This window comes from Halyomorpha halys, unplaced genomic scaffold (genome assembly GCF_000696795.3).
Source record: "Halyomorpha halys isolate HHAL.00 unplaced genomic scaffold, Hhal_1.1 Scaffold513.1, whole genome shotgun sequence".
Taxonomy (NCBI): Eukaryota; Metazoa; Arthropoda; class Insecta; order Hemiptera; family Pentatomidae; genus Halyomorpha; species Halyomorpha halys.
In genome coordinates, this window is record NW_027106342.1 from 473,074 (window position 1) to 498,975 (window position 25,902).

General features: G+C 32.3%; 1 protein-coding gene across 2 annotated transcripts in view; it reads right to left on the bottom strand.

Moving 5' to 3' along the window:
• Window positions 1–25,902, bottom strand: part of LOC106683754 (limbic system-associated membrane protein) — a 299,259-nt gene that overhangs the window by 145,016 nt on the left and 128,341 nt on the right. The window lies entirely within an intron of this gene.

Genomic DNA, 25,902 nt, shown 5'->3' on the forward strand with positions numbered 1-25,902 from the left:
AAGGAAGCCCAATAATATTGTTGATTCATTGTGTTATAGTGGGAGTAATCAATGAGACTTTGGCGAATATGGAAAAAAAGGTTCATAAGGTTTTTGTCAAGAAATAGGCGAGATGTTGAGTTTGTGAAAACATTCCCCTGTCCACATGTGGTACAAATAAAGTTGTATGAAAGATGTCAGTGACTGCTTGAATGGCATTTTTAGTCCTGTCTGATGCTATTGCTTTAAGTAGTGATATACATATGATTTAACTTTGGTCCCAAAATGGTCAGTTAGAACAGGCTATATGTTCATAGGACAAACTATATAGTTTATAACAATAGCCGTTGAAGATTGTTTATAATAATAGCTGTTAAATACTATTAATAACAATAGCGTTTCTTAACTCCAAGACATTCTGCTTACTATAAACAGTGATTTATAGCTTTAGTCTAAGCAGGATAACGAAATATCAACCCATCAATAAAAAGTTAAGAGCCATCAAAAAAGTATGGGAAGAATCATAGTGTTTCAGAATGCTAATTTTTCTCGTTTAGTAGATTAATACAGAGATTTTCAATAATCATACAACATACAACATCTTGTTTCCATTACCCAAAATATTTTATTTTATGATGTTTTTCAAAAACACAATTTAACAAATAGTTCTGAAACCGTTCGTTACCCTGTTTTTGAATTAATACATCACTACTAATATGGTTTTACATTATATTTTTTTTTTCCATAGATGACGAAAAATTCTTCGAAATTATTAAAAATTTAAGAAAAATACTGTAGGGCCATCATAATCGCTTTTTTTTCCATAGATGACGAAAAATTCTTCGAAATTATTAAAAACTTTAGAAAAATACTGTAGAGCCATCATAATCTCTTGATGATCATTAGAATGCTGTGAATGAAGCCATAAATGGCAAAGTGCGCCCGGCATTACAATTTGTCATTCGCTAACATATTCAACAGAATAAAAGGGGGGAAATTAGCCAACCCCTCTCTGCTATAATTTAAGCACCTGTTCGAGGATGGAATTTCTAGTAAAAAGGAGGAGTTAGAGCAGCTAGTTCTGGAGTATGCAAGCGTATGTGAGTTTGAAGAGAATGGTTAGTACCGGGACTTCATGGAATGTCAGCCGCATCTTATAATAGCATCTTAATGCCAAGGATTCTTTTGTTATTTTTGATTTTATTCAAGTATCGATTAAGAAAATGACGAAGAGTATGATTTTGACAATTTTATTCGGCAAATGAAAACTAGCACTTGTAAGTAGGTCGATTGTAATGAACACCAATTCATGATTTTTCTCCTGCAATTTATATGCTAGAGTAAATGTAAGGGAGCGACGAAGCTCAGTGGTAAGGCAATGTGCTAGGAAGATAATTATTTTTGATTTTATTCAAGTATCGATTAAGAAAATGACGAAGAGTATGATTTTGACAATTTTATTCGGCAAATGAAAACAAGCACTTGTAAGTAGGTCGATTGTAATGAACACCAATTCATGATTTTTCTCCTGGAATTTATATGCTAGAGTAAATGTAAGGGAGCGACGAAGCTCAGTGGTAAGGCAATGTGCTAGGCAGATAATTATTTATTCTGTTACTATAGCCGTGAGCCTACTCTGTGGGTCCACCCATCCTCATAAAGTGGGAGCCTTAATTAGGAGAAAATCTAGTGGTAGAGCGTGATGCTGACCAAATCCTGGTGCGCGATCCTTGCACTACCGTTGGTCAAGTAATAGTACTTCCTTACAAAGAACTGCATCCCTCACCCTCCATCCATGGATTGTAGTGTACAGATTTATTTTTATATAATTGAAGGATCCAGAAAAAAAAAAAAAACGCGATTTCTATTTTCGCAGTCTGTGCCATGTAAGAAGTGGAAGTAATAGGATCAAAAATTACAGGAGAAAGAAAATACTTCAAATGGTGAAAAAAGAGAAATCTAATTTCAACCAAGTGAAAGCTATCCTCTCATTCACCATTAAAGAACAAGAATGCATACAATTATTTTATTGTTTTTACTAATAGCGTGAACGTCACAGAAAATTTATTTTGTTCATATATTTTATTATTTTAGTTTTGTGGTAAGGAGTTAGTTATTATTTATTCTTGATTTTTTTCATATCTAAGTTTTATAATAAAACTACCTATCGAGTCATTTTTTACCTCGATTTCCTCAAATATATTCTATTTTCTAGAGACTTAATTTTATATAAAAAATAAATAAATAAAATAAAATAAGAAACTATTCTCTACTTTGGACTTAAAGAAAATTGAAAAGAGGACTTAAAGAGAAATTGAAAACGTGATTTCTGAAAGTAGAGAAGACAATGAATAATTCAACTAGGAAATGATTGCGCAGCACGTTGGGGTGATGATATCAAAGCCCCCTGGTTAATACCGTCGTGGGTTCGATCGCCAACCGATATATTTATTTCACGCGACCCGGAAACATTTCAAACTCTGAGGGTATAAGGAAAATTTAAGCCAAAAATATTGTATTCAACAAACAATTTACAGTAGCTTTGCAAAATATATATTCCCTATTTCTCGGTTGTAATGCACCTGATATAAAATGCATGTTTGAAAATTCATGGGTAATTAAAGACAGAACTTCACATTATCGAAATATTTTAGAAGTTTTTTATAAACTCATATTCAGTGTTTTATAATATGTACAAATTCAAGAAAAATATTGAAGGCTAGAAAATAGATCAGTGGGGGAAAAGAAATATACAATGAAATGTTCAAAACACCAAAACAGTTTCCTATCACCACGGCTGACCCTATTGTATTTATGTTGTTTTATTTTTATTAATTCTATGAACGATCCCGTGGTCCAACAGGGTTTCATTTTGAAGTATTTTACCTTCCTGATTATATATAGTATAGGTAATAATTCTCCTTGATTTAAAAATATGTAATAGATGATTATTATAAAAAGTTTCAATTATTGATACTAATATGTTTAATATTGGCATGAAGTGACAAATAAGGAGTTAATTATATATTATATAAAAAAGTTAATTAGCAACCTGAAGATGGGACGGGGTTATGTCCGTTGTTGTATGTGTAATTAACTAATTTATTTAAATAAGGAAGATTGTGTTCATTCACCAATTTCATATTAGTTCCTAGAAACTCTTCCAGTAGAAGATCCTTAATTTATGAAGATATCATGAATACATACTTTTGTAAGAAATATATGTTTTATTGCTAATTTATTAGTGAAGTGGCATTCCGAATTATTTTTATTAACTAAATATTTAGCTGAAAAGCTTAGGACGATGGATTGTTAAAGGACATATTTATTTAGTTACTTTTTTTTTTTTTTTTTAAACAAGAGAGAAATGTTTTATTACCAATCCATACTTCCAAATGTTTATTTTAATATCTCTATTTCTTCATTCTAATTTTCATCAAACTTTAGCAATAACATGCATAGACCAAGATTTATTTAATTTATGTTATGAAATCATTATAATAAAGTATACGTAAATGTTCAATTTTAACTAAATACAATATCTTATAACTATAGAAATAGCGAAGCATTGCCGAGTCAGCTAGTTTCTTATATAGATAAGCGAAAGTAATTTATTGAACATAATTAATACAATCTGCCACAATATTAAAGGTATTAACTATAAGTGTTCAAATACTAATCAATGCAATATTTATACAAATAGAAGAAAAAAAAATTATAATAAAGATAATACTATCTTGATTTGTATTAATAAAAATGTGAATCTATATCAAAAGTATAAAAAAATAAAATTAATCAAATAACGAAAATAAAAAAAAAAAAATTATGTCCGAGACAAAGAAAATTAAATTTTAGTAACAATAAAATAAAAACACATTTGCACCTATATACGATATTCTGTATCCTATAATATATACATTCCGCAAGGGAACTCCAAACCAAGCCAGCCCTGTGTGGAAAGCAAGGCAGGGCTTCAAGAGATCCCTGCGCTTCACTCCCAGCCGCGTCATTGGTATTGAGGGCTGGGTGGTAGTGGAGTACGTACTGCTTAACGCAACCCTAGCCGTATTTCTTTACGGTTTATGTTTAATAGAAGAAAACAATTGCATTTATAAAAAAAAAAAATAAATCAGTTTTTATTTTCATTAAAATTTTTTATCCTAGTGTAAATTTGATTGAAATCAAAGACTAAAAATATATTTGAATTTTTTTTTGTTTAATGTAATATTTTAATCATGTTAACTTACAATCATGTCAAATAAATTTTCAACCGATTAAAACCCATGCCTGGCTGTACATTACAAGGAATGTAATCAAGGTAGTCGACGAAAAAATTTTTGAAATCCATCCCAACAAACATAAAGGGCCAAAAAGAAAAGAACGCAACAAGTCGAGTCCTAACCAAATATAGGGGAGGAGGGAGGCGTGAAAGTGGAAGGGGGGTTGAGTGAGGGACTCAATTGCCCCAAGACTAATGGACTCGAACTTCACGGGAGGTATAATTTTCAACGAATCGAAAGCGGTTGAGTGGTTCGATGAAGCAAGCACTACCATTAATATACCCCAAGTAGCTGGTTGTGACACCAGACGTAACGTCTTCAACAAGAAATACTCGATTACGGATAAGCATGGAATCGTATCATTAATTCATCAATATTGAATAAGATATGTCATTAAAGTTTGATTCTACGTTAGTAGTATAATGTACAATGATATAAAAGGTAATATTTTTGCTTGTTAATGTATTAATGAGACTTCTGTAAAGTTGGACCCTCCATCTTCTAAATATTAAATTTTTGTTTAGAGTTCTGGTACCCTCCTTAAGAGGTCTAGATGGTTGTTTAAACCATGCAGAATACTGTTCAAAGATACGCGCGGCAAATACACGTTTTGTGCAACTTTAACACTATATAACTCTTTTGCAATCAAATTTATAACTTTGATTATTAAGAATAATTGTTAAAACTCCCGAAAAACGACAAAATATTTTTGATTGAAAATTTTCGTCCAGAGATATGGCGATTATTAAACATTATTCAAGTTCTGGTAACTCCCCCCCCCCCTCCCGAGTTGTAGAGATCTCAATATTTTTAAGAAACATTTCTGATATTTAAGACTCGAAAAATACCAATTAAAAATACGCGTAACTTTGACACTCTAATACTCTCTTGCTACAACCTTTAACACCTTAATTGTTTGATATCATTTATCATGATCATTATTAGAATTTTTTTTTTGATCGAGAACCAAAAGTACTGTTTAGAGTTCTGGCAGCTCCTCGCGAGTTGTAAAAAATTATTATTATTAAACGTATCCGTAATGTTGATAGAAAAAAAAGTTATATGGTGTTGCACAAACGCCATTTTTTTTTTTTTTTTTTTTTTTGTGTCTTGAACAACAGAAAAGTTTCTTAAAATTATTGAGAACTTTAGAACTCTTACCAGAATCTTAGGTACCAGAACTAAAAGAATTTTGGATTTTCACCATGTCTCAGGAAGAAAAATATTTTGTCGTTTTCTCGGGAGTTCAGTTGAGATCCACCCTATACTTAATAATTAAAGTTTTGAAGTTTAATTGATAAAAAAAGAGTTAATGGCTGTCAAAGGAGCACAAACGAGTGTTTGCGCGTGTATCTTTGAATGACATTCTTCATGTTTTAAACTAAGCAACTATTTCAGTAAATAATTGAGAACTCAAGAACTCTTTGGGGTGTTACCAGAACACAAAATGTTTTTCAAATATTTAGTGGATGGGGGTAGGCACACTTCACAGAAGTCAGAATGATGTAGCATCAAATATTTTTCTGAAAATTTACTTGCCCTGACTACGTGATAACCTTTCGCCGTGAATAACCAGTAACAATTACTAATTTATAACAGCAATATGTAAGTTCGAAGATTTCCTCTTTGAAAGATTGTAATGTCGTCACCGTACATCGACAAATACTAGTTATAAGTGAATGTTTTAGAGTTAAGGTAAATTTTACAAAAAGTATTTGGATTTGTATAATTAATTATATAAACTCTGTTAATCATGTAATTTTTTTTCAAACACTGGTATACTCGCTTCATATTTCAAAGGAGAGATAATCATAACTCTTATAACGGTATATCGGAGGGAGGGTTATCTCTTATTATTTTTTGAGTTATAGTCTCTCCTTCAAATTGTAACATCGTCTTACACTGACCAATACTATTATTACAAATTTTATTACTACAAATTTCAGTGTTATGATTACAGATGTTTAAGTGTATACAGTTAAAAAAGTCAAAATGTCATAAATTGAGAGTAAAGTTAAGAAAATAACGAATTTTCTACCTAATGAAATAGCACAAATGAGTAATTATATAAATAATATGTTTTAAATCCCAATCAGTAGAAAATAAAGATATCAAGACTAGTTTGGTCATAAGCAACATCATTGTATTCTCATATAGTTGTAAATCTAATTAAATTTAAAGCCAGATTGTTTTGATGTAATTTTATATATTTTAATAGTAATAATGTTTAATTTTATTGCATTTATTTATTTATTTTTAGCTACTATTTTTAAGAATGTTTTCACATGGTTCAGTTCCTTCATCTGAATGCCTAAATTTATGTTGTATTAAATTTTAAAATAAATTGTATTGCGATTGGCTGTCAGCCAGTGTATGTTTGAAGGGACAATTTCGGTCATATCTCAAATCTCCTTTATAGAGCTCAAAGATTCGAACTCTTTCGTTTCCAAAAACTTGGGATGATATACTTTTAAAAATAGTACATTTTTCAACATTACGAAACCTACAATGCTAAAATTACGCGCAGTACGATGATATACATCAAAGAATTTTGTCATCCATTAAAATTTATCACTTTTATCTAAAATAATTATTTTACATATTTATTTTTATTATTATTACTATTATTTTATTTTTTTCATGTACATAGTTTGATTATGTTTCTTTGCTTTATCCTTCTGTTTATATATATTTATAGAGATATTTTATTTTTTTATGTATTTTTTTTCACTTATTTATGTTCTTATGTTATATTATTCTAGTACGAATGTGATCACTATTACCTATTGCCAAACAGCGTTGTGGCAGATTGTAATATTTATCAATAAATAAAAATTTGGTTAAAAAAAATATACCTAAAATACTTCTCATTCCTTAATAGCTCTATTTAGTTAGTCTTTATTCATGTTGATTTGAGACGAACTATCTCTTGAGTGCATTCAGGTGATTTTTTAGTGTCGTCATAAAGTTCGTTATAAGATACAATTCATTACATTATCTCTTTCTTTACAGTAATCCGCTACTGAAATTTTTTAGTCCATTTGTTTGCAAATAGATGTCAGATCTTAAAGAAAATAAATCATAAGGCTCGTTAATTAACGCAAAGAAGATTCTCAGCGACCATGGTGAATGTTTACATAACCAGATTTACATAGGACCATTCCTTGCATAAATCAGTCTTATGTTTAGTGAGCTTTTCTACTGGTTGATTGCCTAAAAGAGAATTGTACAGTTCATTTGGCTAGGGAAGATCCGGAGCGGAGGGTCAAATAACAAACGTGTCGGCCCTAATTATTCATCCGAGAGCTACCCTTTATATTCGGCCTTGTTTGCGCTACGAAACTTTATGAATTCCTGAGCAATCAAATTAACCCATTTATTAGAATAATCCTTTGGCTGACGAAAACGTTTTTACGGTGCTATATAAAAAAAAACTCAGACCACACTAAAATTATCTAAAAGCATCGCAGAGGTAAATTATGATCCGACAAACAAAACCATATCATATTTTTTTGAGGGTACGATGGTACAAATGTGAGACGTACAAAAATCGAGGTAAGAACAAGATAGTTATATATTTACTGCTAAACATAATATTTTTAGGTCGCTTAATGGCTTTTTTAGATTACTAAGCATTTTATTCTATTTTAACTAAATGTTGACTAAATTGTTATAACTTAAGATAGTTAAATCAAGCTATTTTTAAAAATCGGTATGAACCCGCTATTCCCACACTCCGTGGAAGCCTTACTTATCTCACCTCTGAAACAAACTTTTTTTTATATTTATTTATTGCTATTTACAACTGTACATTACAATACATTTAGCAAATCTGATATCAGTTAAATTGGAGTTTTACAGGGGTGTAGAGAAACTACCCATTGGCAGTACTCTAATGACGTCTTACATTAGCAGGTCTCGTGGTCATATTCTTTTCAGGCGCCTCGGAAGATAGTCAGGACTGGAAGAGGAAGCAAGGTTAGAAACTAGTGGGTTTGGGTGGCTAGGGAGTTTATAATGGAAGGAGTGATATGTGGTTCGGGCTAGATCGGTTACATGTGGAACATTAAGGTCTTTATGTATGATGATTATTTGTGACAAAATCCTGAGCGTTGAGGATTTTACGAATGATTTTGGATTGCAATGATTGGATACGAGAGGAATTCGAATGTACGACATGTCACAATCTCAAAAGAGGAGATCATAACACAAAAAATATCACAAGGCAATCCTTCCTGACAGACCCGCCCCATTAAAACCCGTAATAGCAACGGTCCTATATCACTTTTGAAACATTTACTTAAAAATGGAATATTTAGCGCACTTACTCAGCCTCCACCGGCTTATTATCAGTGACGCGGTGAGAGGGATGCACTGGGATCTCCAAGAGCCCTGCTCTACCCCTCACAAGTGGGTGGTAGAATGGGCTTAGAGATCAAGTTGATAATGTAAATACTGTAAATAAAAGTACAAATGTGGCTTAGTGATTATTTTTATTTTTTCCTTCATGCATATAGAGTGATTATTTTAATTTTATTATTATTATTATTTTTCCTTTCATGCATATAGTTTAATTTTTATCCTTCTATTTATATATATTTAAAGAGTGATTTTTATTTATGTCATTATTTATTCATTATTATTTTTTTATTTTAGTATGCATGTGATCAGTTATCACTATTACCTATTGTCCAACAATGGCTGATTGTAATATTAATCAATAAATATAGTTTTGAAAACGGGAAGAGGAGACTTAAGATTGTTGAATCAAACAATATTTAAAAAGTGGCTAAAATTTCAAGCTTTGGAAATGTAATATTTGTTTTTAATGCTTTAGTAATTTATGCATTTACAATATACTATATTTTAGTAATTGGAATAATTTAATATGGTATATACTAATATCCACTTTTGTTATCACGCTAGTTTAAATCATTGGGCTCACTCGGCAACAGTTGCGTCCATTTTGAGCCAGATTGAACCAGTGTTACTACAATCTGGTTCAAAATGTTAGATTATACTTAATCTGTGAATAAATGCTAATTCAGAGGAGTTAATTTAAGACTACTTACGAAATAAATTTGATACGGCTGTTGAGTAACTATGAGACCAAAATCTGATTTTGAAGTTCTTGATGAGTATGTGCGGCCTAAAAGATTCAATAAAACTACATGCTACATTCTTTGGAGGAACTGCCAGGGATTCCTAACAACATGTGTTTGTTATTAATTTTGATACATTAGATTTGAGCTAAATGTCATGTGAATTATAAAAGAAGTTTCTTATTTATATTGATTAATTTTTAAAGTTCCAGTGACCCGGAACTGCTTTACAAACTCCGTAAATTCCTACCTACTACATATTTTCTCATCATCCGTTCCTTTCTTACTGATAGATTATTCCAAGTAAACCATAATGGTTCCTATTCATCCCTCTATTTTCAATCCGCTGGTGTTCCTCAAGGTAGTATCCTCGGTCCCATCCTCTACACCGTCTATACAGCTGGCATCCCAACAACTTCTAACACTATCCTTACCACGTATGCTGATGACACATACTCCAGTCCAAACCCTCCAGTCCCATATCACAACTCTCGAAGAATGGTGTCGAAATTGGAGGATAAATCCCAAAAAATCCCATCAAATGATCTTTACTCTTCGTCGTAAACCTGCCGATTGCCCTATAGTATACTTTAATAATGTGGCTCTTACCCCTGTAGAACAGGTTCGTTATCTTGGACGAACCTAAACATTGGCAAACGACTAACTTGGAATCCTCACACAAGACTGAAAAGACAGGAAACTGTACGCAGATTCCGACTATTACAGCACTTACTAGACAAACGGTCTAAACATCCAACTAATTACAAAAGACTGATCTACATGACAATAATAAGGCCCATCTGGACATACGGAGTTGAGCTTTAGGGCTCCACTAAACCCTCGAATTCCTCTCGTATCCAAAATCCAAAATCCTTCGTAAAATCCTCAATGCTCCTTATTTTGTTACTTATAAAACCATCCACAAAGGCCTAAATGATCCCTATGTAACCGATCAAGCCCAAACCTATATCATTTCTTCCATTATAAACTCCCTAACCACCCAAACCCACTAGTTTCTAACCTAGCTTCCTCGTCCATTCCTGGCAATCCTCCCAGGCGCCTCAAAAGAAGATGACCACGAGACCTGCTAATGTAAAACGTCATTAGAGTACTGCCAATGGCTAGTTTCTCTGCACCCCTGTAAAACTCCAATTTAACTGATATCAGATTTGCTAAATGTATTGTAATGTACAGTTGTAGATAGCAATAAATAAATATAAAAAAAGTCTGTTTCAGAGGTGAGATAAGTAAGGCTTCCACGGAGTGTGGGAATAGCGGGTTCATACCGATTTTTAATTCAGGCGCCTGAAAAGAAGTTGGCCTCGTGACCTTATATTGTAAAATGTTTTTAGAGTTCTACTACTGGGTAGTTTCTCTACATGCTGTATCATATAATTATGATCTTACTTCAAATTTGCTTGTTGTATTTTATATACATTTGTAAATGTCAATAAACAAATTTAGGAAAATAATAAAAGTTCCAGTGAGATATAAGGTTTTGAACTATAATTTCTTAGTTTCGCTAAAATTAATAAAAGCCTAGTCCTATTTTTACCTGAACTGTCTCAATACTATCCAAGCTAAAAATAATTTAATTTTTTACTGTAAACATTATCTCATTTTTACCTATACTTGTATTTTTTTTACCCCAAATACGGAATAAAAATGAGACACAATAATATATTTTTTAAAATAATCCAACATGGTAAAAATATTTTGTGCTTTTAATGTCCCTGAAGATAATGTGTGCAGAATAATTTTTTTTGATAAATATCAGTAATTGTAATCGATGACAATTAAAAAATTGCTGCCTTTTTTTATGCTTCTATTTTCTAGCACGTAGAATAATTATTTGGCACCATAAATTTACAGATTTGGCTGTTAATATGGATGTAATATTTTATAATTGGGCCAATATCGGCAATTTTGATCTAACAAAATTATAAAACTACTGATTTTTTTAGATTTTTAGTTTCACACCGTTTTTTTCTACCATTGTTAGAATAATTATTTTTCATAACAATTTAAAAAATTGGTTTCTAATCGAGTTTTGTGATTTTTATAACTTGTAAAAATGAATATGGGATATTATTATTGGTCATAATAATTAGTCTCTACGTACAAGAAATTAATATTAAACTTACTTATTCCAGAAAAACCAAGTGTACGAATAATTATTTACCCGCAGTATTCCTGTTTTTTTAAAATATAAAAATCACGATAATGCAAATGGAAAACAAAATGGCTGAGAATAATACAGAATAAACACAAAATTGCCCAGAGAAACGGCGAAAACAGTAGAGGTCGGGACATCTGCTTTCAATCTGATTTGCACACCACAACCCAATTGGATGAGGTAAGCCTTTCCACCGCTTTTCGGCATCCCCATCATACCCTGTTTGTCAGAAGTTGAGTATCCTTCCCTCAACGGCCACCGTAATTATTGGTAAAGTTCAATGAAGGAATTTTCAAAATATAAACCCAAACGAAATCAATAATAATATTCAAACAATATTAAGTATTATTACTGTATTCTCTTAACGTAAATCTGATACTCAAGAATTTAATTTAAACGGTTAAATTAGTAGATTTAAACAAAATTTTTTTTTTTAATTGTATAAAAATATGTAAAGAAAATATCATTCAGGCCAAAAGATCAACAGCTTATAATTTAAAAAAATCTGATATAGATCGGTAATTTTCGGCTATTGCCCTTATACCTGACTATTTTAGTAAAAACAAAATTTAAGGAATTTCATAGAAAGCTTTTTTGAAAATTCGGCATCTAAATTCTGTCAGACTGTTTTATCGAGGATGATATTTAGCTTATATTAAAGATCACTTGATTATACATCGATAGTCTGAGCTTAATGAAAATTGTTGAAGACGTATTTGAGGGGAAAAAATGAAGAAAACGTAACAGGTTTGGAGTGACACCTCCAGCCTGTCGATTTTACTGAAAATGTTTCTGTAAATTTCCATGCAGTGGTTCTGTGGTTTGTTTGAAGCAGATCCGTGGGTTAGTCCTTATAAAATAACTCTTAAAACACGGAGGCGCACGAAACAACTCCTACCTAACCAGATGGGACAATATTGTCAGGACACTATTCCGTGTGCTTTTTAGGAATCTCTTCAATTCCTGCATTCATGAAAACCCATTCCCAAAAGATTGGAAGAGACAACGCCTAGTATTTATTCCAAAGGGTAAAGGAAGATTGGAAGATTTGTCAACATATTTGTGTGATTGGAGGTGCAAACAGCCTCTCAAAGGATCAATATGGATACCGAAAAGAGCGATTCATGATCGACGCTATTTGATTAGCAATCGAGACAGCCCATACCGCAATCGCTGGAGTGAGGTAAAGGAGAGGTGGTATGTTTTATCCAGCGATAATCACCCGAGATGTCAAGACTGCTTTAAACGCTGTAAGATGACTCGGCATATTGGATGCACTACCGACTATGGTTTTGTCAGCCTATATTTAGAGAGTTTTCATGGACTACTTTTGAGATAGAGTTCTGTTTCACGCTTCAGATATTGCCCTAGGGTGATATGAGGTGAATAGTGGTGTCCCACAAGGCTCTTTATTAGGGCCTTTTCTGTGTAACGTCATGTACCACGGTATTTTTAAGTTAACCACGCCGAATGAAGCTGTGGGTTTCGGAGTTGATATTGAAGTGCTGGTAGTGGTGAATTACTTAAAAGAAGTAACCATTATTAGCCAACCAGGCTGTTACTGCAATCAAATACGAAGTAATACCTGAAGGTGGTCCCGTGAAGAGGAAATAACATGTGTATATAAGTTTTAACGGATAAAAATACCACACACGGATAGGTACGAGACTATTTGCGTGTTTCGAAGATTTTCACCGACCCTTGTATAAAAAACAAACCAAAAAGAACAGCCATTTGGCGGGACTCGGTTATTTAAAATCCAAACGTCTTAGACTTTTGGAAAATGAGTATTTTTTTCGCAAACTCGAATTTGAAATTTTGCATCATCGCTAATAATACTCGATAATATTTTATATATTCCTTACAAGTTAAATTAGTATCCCTCACAATTAATTTGATACATAAATAAGTAAAGGTAAAAATGTATTGCGCGCATCAAACAACTTTCATTTACCACCTGGGAATAAAATTAATTATTGTATACTTCCAAACAGCTCTTCCATTATTATCCAGGACGGCAATACCCTTACTTTATACCAGTATTTCTTATAGAAAGTGAAAGAAAAATCTTATTGTAATAACAACTAAGGAAAAACAATAATTGCCCAATTCTTTCATATTTTTTGTATAACAATTATTTATTACTATTAAAAATACTATCATTTTTCAAATAAACGAAATCAGAGATCGAAAATATATTGTTAGTCAGTTGTTTTTAAAATTCATATTTAAGGATTTCCTGAGGCGTAAATAACGATTATCCTGCCTAGAATATAACAAAGCCGTGTATCATTGAATGAGATCGGAAGAAATCGCTTCCGGCAATTTGCGATATCCCAGTGTGTTTTAAGCCGTTACATGAAGATCATTTTCTCTTTAGTTAAAAAATGAATAATTTCAAAGTTCATATTTATCCGTTTTATATTACTTATGACGATGAGAGATGGTTGATTATTTCATAGAACCAAACTTAAAGGAAATTAAGGAAGGTTTTTTTTTTTTTAATTTGGCATTTAAGCCCTGTCAAACGATTTCAATGAGGATAAAAGCTAGCTGATATCAAAGATCAATTGATTGTAAATTGAAATGCCGAGTTTAATATAAAGCGCTAAGCCGTTTTTGAGATACCCGATTATGTAAAGTGGTATTTACAGCCATTTGATTTTATCGGAAACGTGTAGACATCCTACGCATATATACGCCATAAATTTTGTAATTTCAGTATAATACAACTTTTCATTTTTGAGCTAAGCTGCTCAAACACACAAAATACACACACAGTAAGTGCTTTTCGGACTGTTTCCTATGAGGTGGTATGCGTGATTTCGCCAGAGGAAATTCTTGTTGAAAAAAAAAAGTAGGCACTATAGACGACGTTTACATGTTTTCAGAGAGGAAGAGCGAAAAGTAACCATCGAGGAGTGGCAACAGCCATGGTGAGGTGGATTTCTATGTAACCTAATTGTTGACCGGACATGGATTCTTTAGAGCCTATCAGTACCGATTCAAACTGGACAACACTGCAGAATGACCTGGATGTAAGACTATCGAGGAAATAGTGCAGCATGTATTTTTCGCTTTGCGGCAGAATGAATTGAATTGGAGAGATTGTGTGGAGGACGCATCACACCAAAAAACGTGGTGAGCCATATGCTACGCTCAGACCAGCATTAGAACACAGTGAAAAGGTTTACCACAGTCGTCCATAAGAGGTTGAGAGCGGAAGAGAGATCCAGTGCGATTAGCATAAAAACAAGGAACTCATGCCAAGTGAAAAATGAGGCGACATTCGCCCATTTCCCTCCAAGAAGTAATGCTTATCGGCGGTCTCCAGGAGAGGAATGAATAGGTGTAAGGTGGTGGTTTTATTGGGTAAAAATCCACGGTAGGTACGGGCCAATCCTGTCTTTTGGAGATTTCCACCGAACCTCGTAAAAAAAAAAAAAAAATCACAGATTATTTTGCGAGATTTGATTATTAGAATTCGTAAGGATGAGAATTACTGCTCTACTGACTAAAATATATCTTAATATATTGAATAATAAAAATATATATCTACACACATCTTATACATGCGACTTACAAAATATGTAATATTAGGGGTTTAACTTATTATCCAACTTAGGCAGGAAAGACGGGCTATTTTGCAACCTATTCTGGCAAAGTGGTTAAGTTGAAATTTATCCAAGGGTCCTTTGAAAAATAAAAGACTTACGATTAGGGATCTGAAAACAATTTGTGGCTTACATTGGTAAGATAATAAACAACAAATTATTTTTAAAACTAAATAAAAAGAAATGTTACGGTCACAGATAGCCAGAATTCATGAATGTTTTAACCCGGACCGAGCTAGATTTAATCAAAGGCCATTGTCCTGTGAGTAAGGATTTTGTAGCAATTTTATCCCAGTGGAAATTCTATGGACATAGGAAATCTAGAAGTGACCAATTCAATTTATTTTTCAAACTGCATTCAAAGACAGGAAAATTAATTTAATTTAATTTTGTTTAATAATTATAATTAATTAATCAAAATAAGTGGACTGTTTTGGAATTTGAATGATGAATAACTGACTGGTATGGGTTAATTTCAATAATTGAATAAAGACACAGAATTAACTTTATTTATCGAATAAATAAACTCTGATTAATCATTCAATATGGTCACTGTTTCACGTTGACTTACTTGATTGGTGATTTCTTATGCGATTTTCTCTCTTATTTTGTTGCCACATATGCTTCATTTCTTCCCCATTTTACTGCTAAGCACTGGTTCAGGCTATACTCACTCATTCTAATCTCAAGTGAAAATTAATTCATTAAGATTTAATGGTCAGGATAGTTTAGTGTGAGCTAAATATTACCCATGAACAAAAAAATTATTTAGGGGTGGTTATGTAATAAATCAGAACAAGTGGACTGTTTTGGAATTTGAATGATGAATAATGGGCTGGTATGGGTTAGTTTGAATAATTGAATAAAGACACAGAATTAATATAGTGAAGCAGTACGTTGACTTACTTGACAAGTGATTTCTTATTCGATTCTCTATCTTATTTCATTGCCACATCTGCTTCATTTCTTCCCCTCTTTCCTCCTTAGCACTGGTTCAGGCTTCACTCACTCATTCTAATCTCAAGTGAAAATAATTTTTTTTTTAATATTTATTTATTGCTATTTAAAACTGTACATTATAATACATTTAGAAAATCCGATCTAAGTTAAATTGGAGTGTTACAGGCGTGTAGAGAAACTACCCATTGGTAGCACTCTAATGACATTTTACATTAGCTGGTCTCGTGGCCATCTTCTTTTCAGGCGCCTCGGAGGATTGTCAGGAATGGAAGAGGATGCAAGATTAGAAACTAGGGGGTTTGAGTGGTTAGAGAGTTTATAATGGAAGGAGTGATATCTGGTTCGGGTTCGGTTACATAGGGAACATTAAGGTCTTTATGTATGATTTTATTTGTGACAAAGTAAGGAGCATTGAGGATTTTACGAAGGATTTTGGATTGTAATGGATTGAATACGAGAGGAATTCGAAGGTTTAGTGGAGCCCCAAAGCTCAACTCCATATGTCCAGATTGGCCTTACTACAGTCATGTAGATCAGTCTTTTGTAATGTGTTGGAAGTTTAGACCGTTTGACTAGTCAAACAGTAAGTGCTGTAATAGTCGAAATCGACGTGCAGTTTCCTGTCTTTTCAGTCTGGTGTTAGGATTGAAATAACTTTGACTTACTGTTAAGTGTGTTAAGTCACTGATCTGACCGTATCTCTTCGAAGTACTTCTTACTTTTGAACTGACTAATTCACATCAAATAACAATAATACTTATATCACCAATTTTTTCCTTCGTAATTTCAAAAAATATCTTCTCACTGTTTTTTAGGAAAAAATGAATTAAACCTTCCTGGTGTGAGTGAACAGTACATTTCCACTTTGCGCCCTCTAAAAAGTTTTTTCTTGCTTTCAACAATTTATTTTAATTTTGAAATGATTGCTAATATATAGTGGTTTTCAGGTAATGATTACTGATTTATTTCTTCCTTAAATCAATAGATAATTAATTCTTGATGGCATATTAAACAATTTCAACTAACCTCAACACATTAAATATTAAATGATGGACGCTGGACTCAATCAATACTTACTTGATAAATAATGTACATAAAACTCTGTTTGGCCCTTCTGTTAATTATCATTACTTTATATTTTTAAATTTTATTTTTTTATGGCTTTTTACACATTTTATATTCTAATTTTTATAAAGAACTGATGCATTTGTTTATGGAGATAATTGCTTTTTATTTTACCTTTAATTCATTTTTGTTTTTTATTTTTTCATTTAATTTTATGAGAAGCTACCTAATTATACACGAAATGATAATTGGTTTTATTTTATTATTTTCTTTTTATTCATTTATTTTTTTTAATATTTAATTCAAACAATTATAGGATATCTAATGTATGGGAAGTAGTGTTTTGACCAGGCAGTCCATAGTCCTGTTTATGTATTACTGGGGGAGTAATACCGAATAAAGTTTACAGTACACTCCATATTAGAAGGGGTTTTGTCATAAATAAAATAGATGGATAGAATTTAAGTAATATATTTAAGATAAAGTAAAACAACTTGTAGAGAGGGAGTAAGCCAAAGAGAATATCAAACTGTTAGTGTAGTTGAGTTGGAAAGATTAATGATGCTCTCTTACTGAAATTTTGGGCCCAATATGGGATGGGTCACCTAATGTTATGTTGCTTCTGAGATGGGGATGCCGGCCTCCATGCTGTCTGCGCCCAGTGCCACACTCTGCTGCTAGCTTAGGCCAGTCATGATGTCTCTTCTAGGACTTGTAACTGAGTGAAACCCGGCCAGAGGTTCCTGCCAAGTATACAGGTTCTAACTTTTAGGGATTATCCCTACCAGGTCTGATTATCCCTACCTTAGCACTTTTACCTAATTAAAGTTTCATTCCTTCTTATAGCCCTACAAATAATAAAACCTTCAATAACTAGTAGTTTTAATTATTATTAATGATCCTTAAATAATACTAATAATTCATTTAATATATTTATAAAATCTATCCTATAATAAAATTGTTTTCTAATGAACGCTTTTGAGGACTAACCTTCATTCCTTAGTTGGCCATATTGAGAATTCTGTGATGATGTGATTTTAATCGGTGTCTGAGTCATTTGTTTTTTCAATATTAATTACAATTTTCTTTACAAGGAATAAATGTTGTAACGGATTCCATCAATATCGCTAATGTTCATAGCTCTCTTTCGTCATAGTATACAGTTCATTAGCAATCTGGGAAACTAGGTCAGAATTAGAATAGAGCCACACACATGATTGAATAAGGGTAAAAGTCTAAAAGACTTTTTTGAAATTCAACTCATCGAAAACGATGAACAAAAATTGGGATCTCACTAATCGAAAATGGTAATCAAATGCGAAAAGGTTAACCTACTGAAACAGCTACCTGATAAAACAAACTTATAACTATACAGTGACATTTAAGTGTCATATTTTTATTTTAAAACACTGACATAGGCTACTAAAATGTTCCTGTCAAACCATACATTCCCAACCAAATCTAATTAATTCTAGACCGAGTTTTATGTAAATGTCCATAAATGATGATAAAAGATTAATGAACACCTAAACTAGCGGCTTACAAATACAGAAAAAGCATGAAAATTTAACAATGTTATTCGTACCTAACCCCTGGTTGGCACAAATGTTCTCAAATTCGATTAGTGAGTGCATGCAGAGTGCAGCTGTTGCTACAATGACGATATCTGAAACCAGTATTATCCATATTAATGCAAATATTCCTCCATCGAATTAGAACATGGTTATCCTATAGAAAAAAATCAGACCACGCCTAAAAGATTTAGCCTAAAAAAAGAGTAATTAACAGTGAGGAAAAGATTATAATGATCCAATAGTATTCATAAAAATATGGGTAGTTTCTACCTATTAGGAAGATAAATTAATATACGCCTTCCTTAAAATAAGTCAATATATTCATATTATTTTTTTTTCATTTGTGTGGTTTATTTCTAACTTTTACATAACGTATATTAGATATTTCATAATCTACTTCATTTAATCATAATTTTGCTTTTTTTTAACTTATTTATTTTCCGTATTAGAATGGCTGTCAGTTCCGAACGAAGAAAGTCAATAATAGTATACTTAAATGAGGATTAATAATACTGTAAAAAAAACAAAGAGAGAGAAAATTAAAATACTTAGAATCTAACAATTACAAACATGTGGATGCTTACACAATAATGACTATTCTCATTATTCCGTTTAAGCAGAAGACTTAAAACACAAGGCTAGTTAGCAAGCTAGCTTCCCATGTGGCCGGGAATACAAAATGCACTCACACTCGCTAGCGAGCCTTGGCCAGAGACGGTCTTCCTTTTTTCACCTCTATTCTGCAAATAGATCATGAGTGAGTGAGGACATTTCCAAAGAGCCCTCCGGTGGCCGAGGAGAGGGTCGATGCTGGGACATGCAAAGCAAGAAACAGGCAGCATGAAAGCGAGTAAGTCCCATCTTTCCATATAACTAACATCATCATTATCGTCAATAGTGATCTTCATCTTTAAACCCCAATCCCAATTTATTAACTATATCTAACAATAAATGTTCTATTGCCACCCTTCATACCTGTAATAACAATAGATTTAGTTTAACCATTATCTCTTGTTCAACCAAACTGTATAAATAAATTCACTTTCTGTTACCTTATGCCTTATTTCATTCAATTAATTCCATACTACAAATTCAACCAGCGATTCAAAAGTGAAGTAGAAACATTTCATACACTCATTGGAGGTACAAAAATTGATTGTAAAGGAGAGACTTGAACGAGGGAACTGTTGTTTAAGAAGGAATTGAGTTCAATGGTTCGAGTTGAGACGCAACAGTTCGGTTGGGAGGAGCGCAGAAGTCAATTAGTAAAGTACGATATGAATGAAGGATCTAAATTGCAGGCTCTGTAGGATATAGGTGGGGCGCTGAGTGGTAATTAACTGGGTTAGAAACGATGCTAGGAAATCCTAAAGCAGTCATTATTTACTGACAGCTCTAGGAATGATAAAGCCACTTCAACTTGCAGTAATAATAGGTTATATCCCTGTTTACTGAAGTTTACCTGAGAGTCCGTCAGACATTCTTGGTCAATATGAGGTGAAAAGACAGAGATGTAAAACTTGATGGGTTTTGAACGGGGACGATCATGGTTCACATGATTCGACAGAGAATTAGGTGATGATTTTTCGATTTTAGATGGTTTTCAGAAAAATGCTTGGTGCAAAATAACTTCAAGGCTTGTTACTGATGTACAGAATGAAACTGGGGAATTCATTAGGTTGGGAGGTTCAGCCATAGCTTTAAAAAGAGTGGGATTCATTTAAGGCTTTGGTCTTTTCAACACTTAGCGTCAACGTATTGTGAGTTGCCCAGTCACTTATTCTGTTGTCTTCCTGTCGTTGAAAGACGGCATCTGAAGAGAAAGCGTGAACGAAGAAGAGATAAATTCAAGCGTCTTTTGATGAAGACAGAAAAACGGGTAGGGGATAAAGAGGAACCTTTAGGTATACCTTTAGACTGAGATAGAGAACCAGCGAAAAGATTATTATGGACGAAATATTGAGAGCGACCGGTAAAGATGGATTGGAAGCACTGGAGCGCTCTCGATGAAAGGAAGTTCATCGAGAAGGATGTTCGGCGACATCTATAAGGCATTAGAAAACTCAAAAAGAATAAGGATGGACAGTTTCAGCTGATCTGTAGATTTGTAGAGATTACAATTTTCTCCTATATGGTTCATCTTTTAATATAATTAATACATTAATTAGGTTTTCGTTAAGTTAATTATTTGATATTTTAAATAGTTTGATATGATAATCCATTGCTACTTTATGTAATTTTTATGTCTATTTTGAAAGTATTCTATTGTTGTTGAAGATTATTACCTTACAACAGAATCTTAGAAATACATTCGATGATTGTTGTTAGGCAGATCTAGTAATACTGTATGTCGGTTTTTGTTTTGAAATATCAACTGTATGATAGTGCATGTGCTATCTGAGACAGTGTTTGGTGAGACAGTACGTATATATAAATGTGAGACATTTGGAAACTCGAGCTGCTAAAAGCCTCTGTCGTGTGGATTGTGGCTGTAAACGTCGCCTAACCGACTTGAAACTCGAACTGTTCGTATTTCTTATCATTTCCCTCTTGTATTTTAGAATTCAAATTAAAATATTACGAAAGTTAATTATTATCTAGATTTTGAAGCTAGTATAGCTTTATATTTACAAATATAGAAAAAAAAATTAAATAACCTATACTCCGAAAGGTTAAAAACTACCTATGAATTATGACTTTTTTTTTTTTATTTTCATTAATTTTTCCAAGAAATCTTCTTTTTTCTAAGAAATCTTCTTTTTTCTAAGAAAAAATTCTGTTATATAAATTTTACGTTTAAAGTTACAAAATGTGTTTCAGGGCCAACACAAATTATTTCTAGCACTACATTAATTATTTCTTACTAAGATGTATAACCGATATTACTTTCTTAACTAATAAGTATTGTCCAAAACATTATTAAATATTCATAAGCACATTAGTACTTATTATGAGTAAGTTTTACTCACACGGGGTATTTTAAGAACTTTAATCACAATTGTATTATTACTTGTAATTAAACATACCAGGGCATTCAAAAAGTCCTGTCGTTTTTCGTTTGTTCGTTGTTTATTTTGATTCTAGAGTGTTTGCTAATTAATTCCGTTCAATACCATGTAAACACAAATGTTTATACTTTATGAATAGGAGGCTAAGGAGGATTAATTTAATGCAGTCACCATCCAACTGTCTAGTTAAAATGATTCCAGTTGAAACTCAAATTCGGTCGATTTTGCTCTATGAGTTTAAACTTGGCTCAAAAGCTGCCGAAACTGCTAGAAAAATATGCTCCGTGTTTGGGGAAGATGTGCTGTCTGAGCGGAAGGCACAATTTTGGTTTTCAAAATTTCGTGGAGGCGACGAGACACTAGAAGACGAGGCACGCTCAGGTCGACCAACTGTAGTTGATAAGGAGGACGTTCGAAGAGTAGTAGAGTTGGATCCGCGTCAAAGTTGTTCAGAGATAGCCTCTCAACTTAATATCTCAGCCACCACTGCCTGGAATTACCTTAAAGAACTGGGAAAAGTGAAAAAACTGGATAAATGGATTCCTCATAAGCTTTCAGATGCCAATATGCTTGTTCGCTTGACAACTGCATCTTCGTTAACTTCCCGCTTGGAAGTCGAACCCTTTTTGAATCGAATCATCACCTGTGATGAGAAATGGGTGTTGTACAACAACTTCAGACGATCATATCAGTGGTTGTCGGCAGATGAGAAACCTAAACAATTTCCAAAACCAGATCTCCATCCAAAGAAAGTTTTGCTCATTGTTTTCTGGACAGCCAAAGGTATAGTGCATTTTGAGATTCTGAATCAAGGGCAAACCATCACTGCAGAAGTATACTGCAATATACTGGACCATTGCCAATCCAAGCTTAAGACTTTTGATCCCTGCTTAGTCAACAGAAGAAGACCTTTGCTTCTTCAAGACAACGCTCGACCACACACCGCCAAATTGACCAGGGAAAAATTGACAGAAATAGGCTGGGAAGTTTTGCCTCACCCACCATATTCCCCTGACCTGTCACCCACTGATTATCACCTATTCAGAGATCTCGACAACAATCTGAGACAAAAATGTTTTCAAGACCGTGACAACCTAATTCACGAACTGACCACTTATTTTTGCAGTAAAAATCAACAGTTTTTTAAGGAAGGAATTTGGGCTTTACCATCTCGTTGGGAGAAGGTTACCGACTGTAACGGTGGATATTTTGATGAATAATGGTGATTATTTGAAAATATTTATTTATTTATAATTTCCCCCAAAAAAACGACAGGACTTTTTGAATGACCTGGTATATTACGAAAGAAAATTTATAATTTAATTAAACGAATTCAACTACAAATCGTTTCTTTTAGGAAAAATAATAAAATATTGATAATTAACACCCCAAACATAGAACTTATTTTGTCTTCTTAATAAAAGTATTAGTACATCAAAAAGACTTTATTATATATATAGATTATGTAATGAGAAAAAAGTATAAGCATCTATGTATTGCTTTTTAAATAATACTGCTGCTGAGTGAAATTTATTAACATATTTATACATTAATAAATATATCAAAGACATTTTAATAAATATACACCTCATGATCCAGGTTAACAAAAGTTAAAATGCCGATAGTACATGTTCTTCTAAAGTACTATAAAAATGTTTCTTCATAACCGAAGTAAGAAAAATAAGAATTAATTGAAACAAAAATAAATAACATGAGTAAACACAATATTAAATATTAATAGTTGGGATCCAATTTCTCGGCCAAACGTAACAAAACAATCATTCAACAACTATTTGTAAATATTGAGTTGATTCAGTTGGCTTATTATTTTCTTCTATGGTCTATGGACTTCATTTCAAAAGGTAAGACCTTTATGATATTAGGATTAATATAATGTTATTTTCTGAGAAAAAAAAACAAGTATTCTTCGCTTAAACATATTCAATAATTTTATAAACTTATTTTTCAGGTATTGGAAATTATTAAATTTTAATTTTACTTATAAAAATAGCTTAGTCTGAATGCATATTTTTTAATTATTTGAAGGGTAAAAATGTAACAGTAATGGGTATAATCGATTGACAATCATATTTACTGTAGATTTTATCAGAATAAATGGGTATAATAATATTCTTTATTTATTCTTGGATAGATCCCTTAAGAATAATATACAGGCGTCAAAATTGGATTTAGAACCTTAGATAAAAATACAAAATAAAAATGAATGTATAAAACGTCATAAAATATAATAAAATAGTGAATTTTAAAATATAAAAATGAATAACAGTAATTAACAGAATATATAAAATAAGATTTGATATGTCATATCATAAAACATAAGGTGACTAACACTACTGATAATAAATAAAAAGAAAAAAAAATGATAAAAAATCAACTACAATTAAACAAAAAAGTAATAAATGAAAAGATATAATTTTTGCTAGTGTACATATTTACAATTATGCACGAAAATCTAAGACATAAAATACAGAAAATATATAAAGCTTTTTTGAAACTTTCAATTGTTATTCTTCCGGAATTGGGTGGACAGGATGTGGTCGAAGATACGGGATTTGAAGATTGAAAGGGTGTAAGAACTACGAATTATGGAGGAAATAGAATTCCATCGGGAAGAACGGAAGAGGAAAGATGTACCAAAGACTGCGTTTCTATGGGCAGTTAAATATAAGTCTGAAGGCCGTGAGCCTATTGCGGGAATGCACTGAGGATTTAAATTGAAGGATATCAGAGATGTACGATGGACGGCGGGATTGGATTACTTGGTAGAGGAAGGAAGCAAAAAAATATTTACGACAGAATAAAGGGTAAAGCCACTTCAACTCTTCATAAAATCGGGTGACAGAGGCGTCCCTGGGGACCCCAAAGATGAATCGTACAAAGCAATTAATTAACCGTTTTAATTTTGCTTCGAGATCCCCAGAGACACCCCGTAAACCGCACAGCAATAATTAAAGTGGGGGAATATTAAGGAAGTAACCAGGAGCCTACGGATTTCAAAAGGCAGTAGGTGACAAAGGTAACGCTTTAGAGTGGAAAAGATACGACGGGAAATATCGGAGCGTGTTTTTTCCAGGAGGGAGTTTGGTCTACAGTGCCATTATTAAATTTAATATAGTGTTATTGCCGTTAAAATAAGTGATGTATGTTTGAAAATAAATTAAACATTATATACAGGGTGTCCCATAAATCAGTGGTCATATTGTGGAAACAGATACTATACTTTAAAAGGAACCAAAACGTAAATATGACCCATAGTCCGATTCTCAACGGTATGGAAAAAAATAAAATATTTTGTTTTCTCAGATAAACTTGAATAAATCTACTTTTTAATGTAAGAGGTACCAAATTAATGATGAGATAATTTATTATAAATGTAATGGGTTGGATCTACCAAAAAAGAAAATAAGCATTCCATGAAATGTTGAAAATTAAAGTTTAATATTATTTATATTATTAGGAAAGTTTTTGACATTTTAAGCAGCTATTACTGTTCATTGCCTTGGCGACAATTATCCCAGATCTCAAAAAAACGTCTTCATTTGCTATGATTGATTTGGTGCAAAACAAGCCCAGCTTCACTGTTCATTTAAGGATGCGAAGAAGCAAAAATTTAAAAAAAGAAAAAAAAGAAGCACCCAAAAGATATTACTATTTAACTATAAATTATCTTTTTATTTATCTAAATAAATACAATTAAGTATTCTTCTTATTCCAATAGCTATAATTACAAATTGTATTTACAGTAACTGCTCAAAATGCCCTCTACCTTCCCTTCTACATACTCTACTTATTTTGAGAACATCTCCCGCTCTTCTTATTTTCCTATGGTATCCATTCATCTCTTCGTAGTTCAGCATGATTTTATTCTCCAAATAAGAAAAATAATTACTTTTATAACATTAGATAAAAACTAAGGCAATTTTTAATTAAGTACATATTATATTTTGAGTATTTTTTTATAAATTAATTAATAGGCCATTAAGGATGTGAGGAGGCTACATAGAGAAAAATGCTTTATTTGGTAGTGCTGCCCAAATACAAAAGGTTGCTAAAACACAGTTTACCAATCAATCAATAAGTAGAGGAATACATTAACATTTTCTATTTTTTTAAACAATAAACC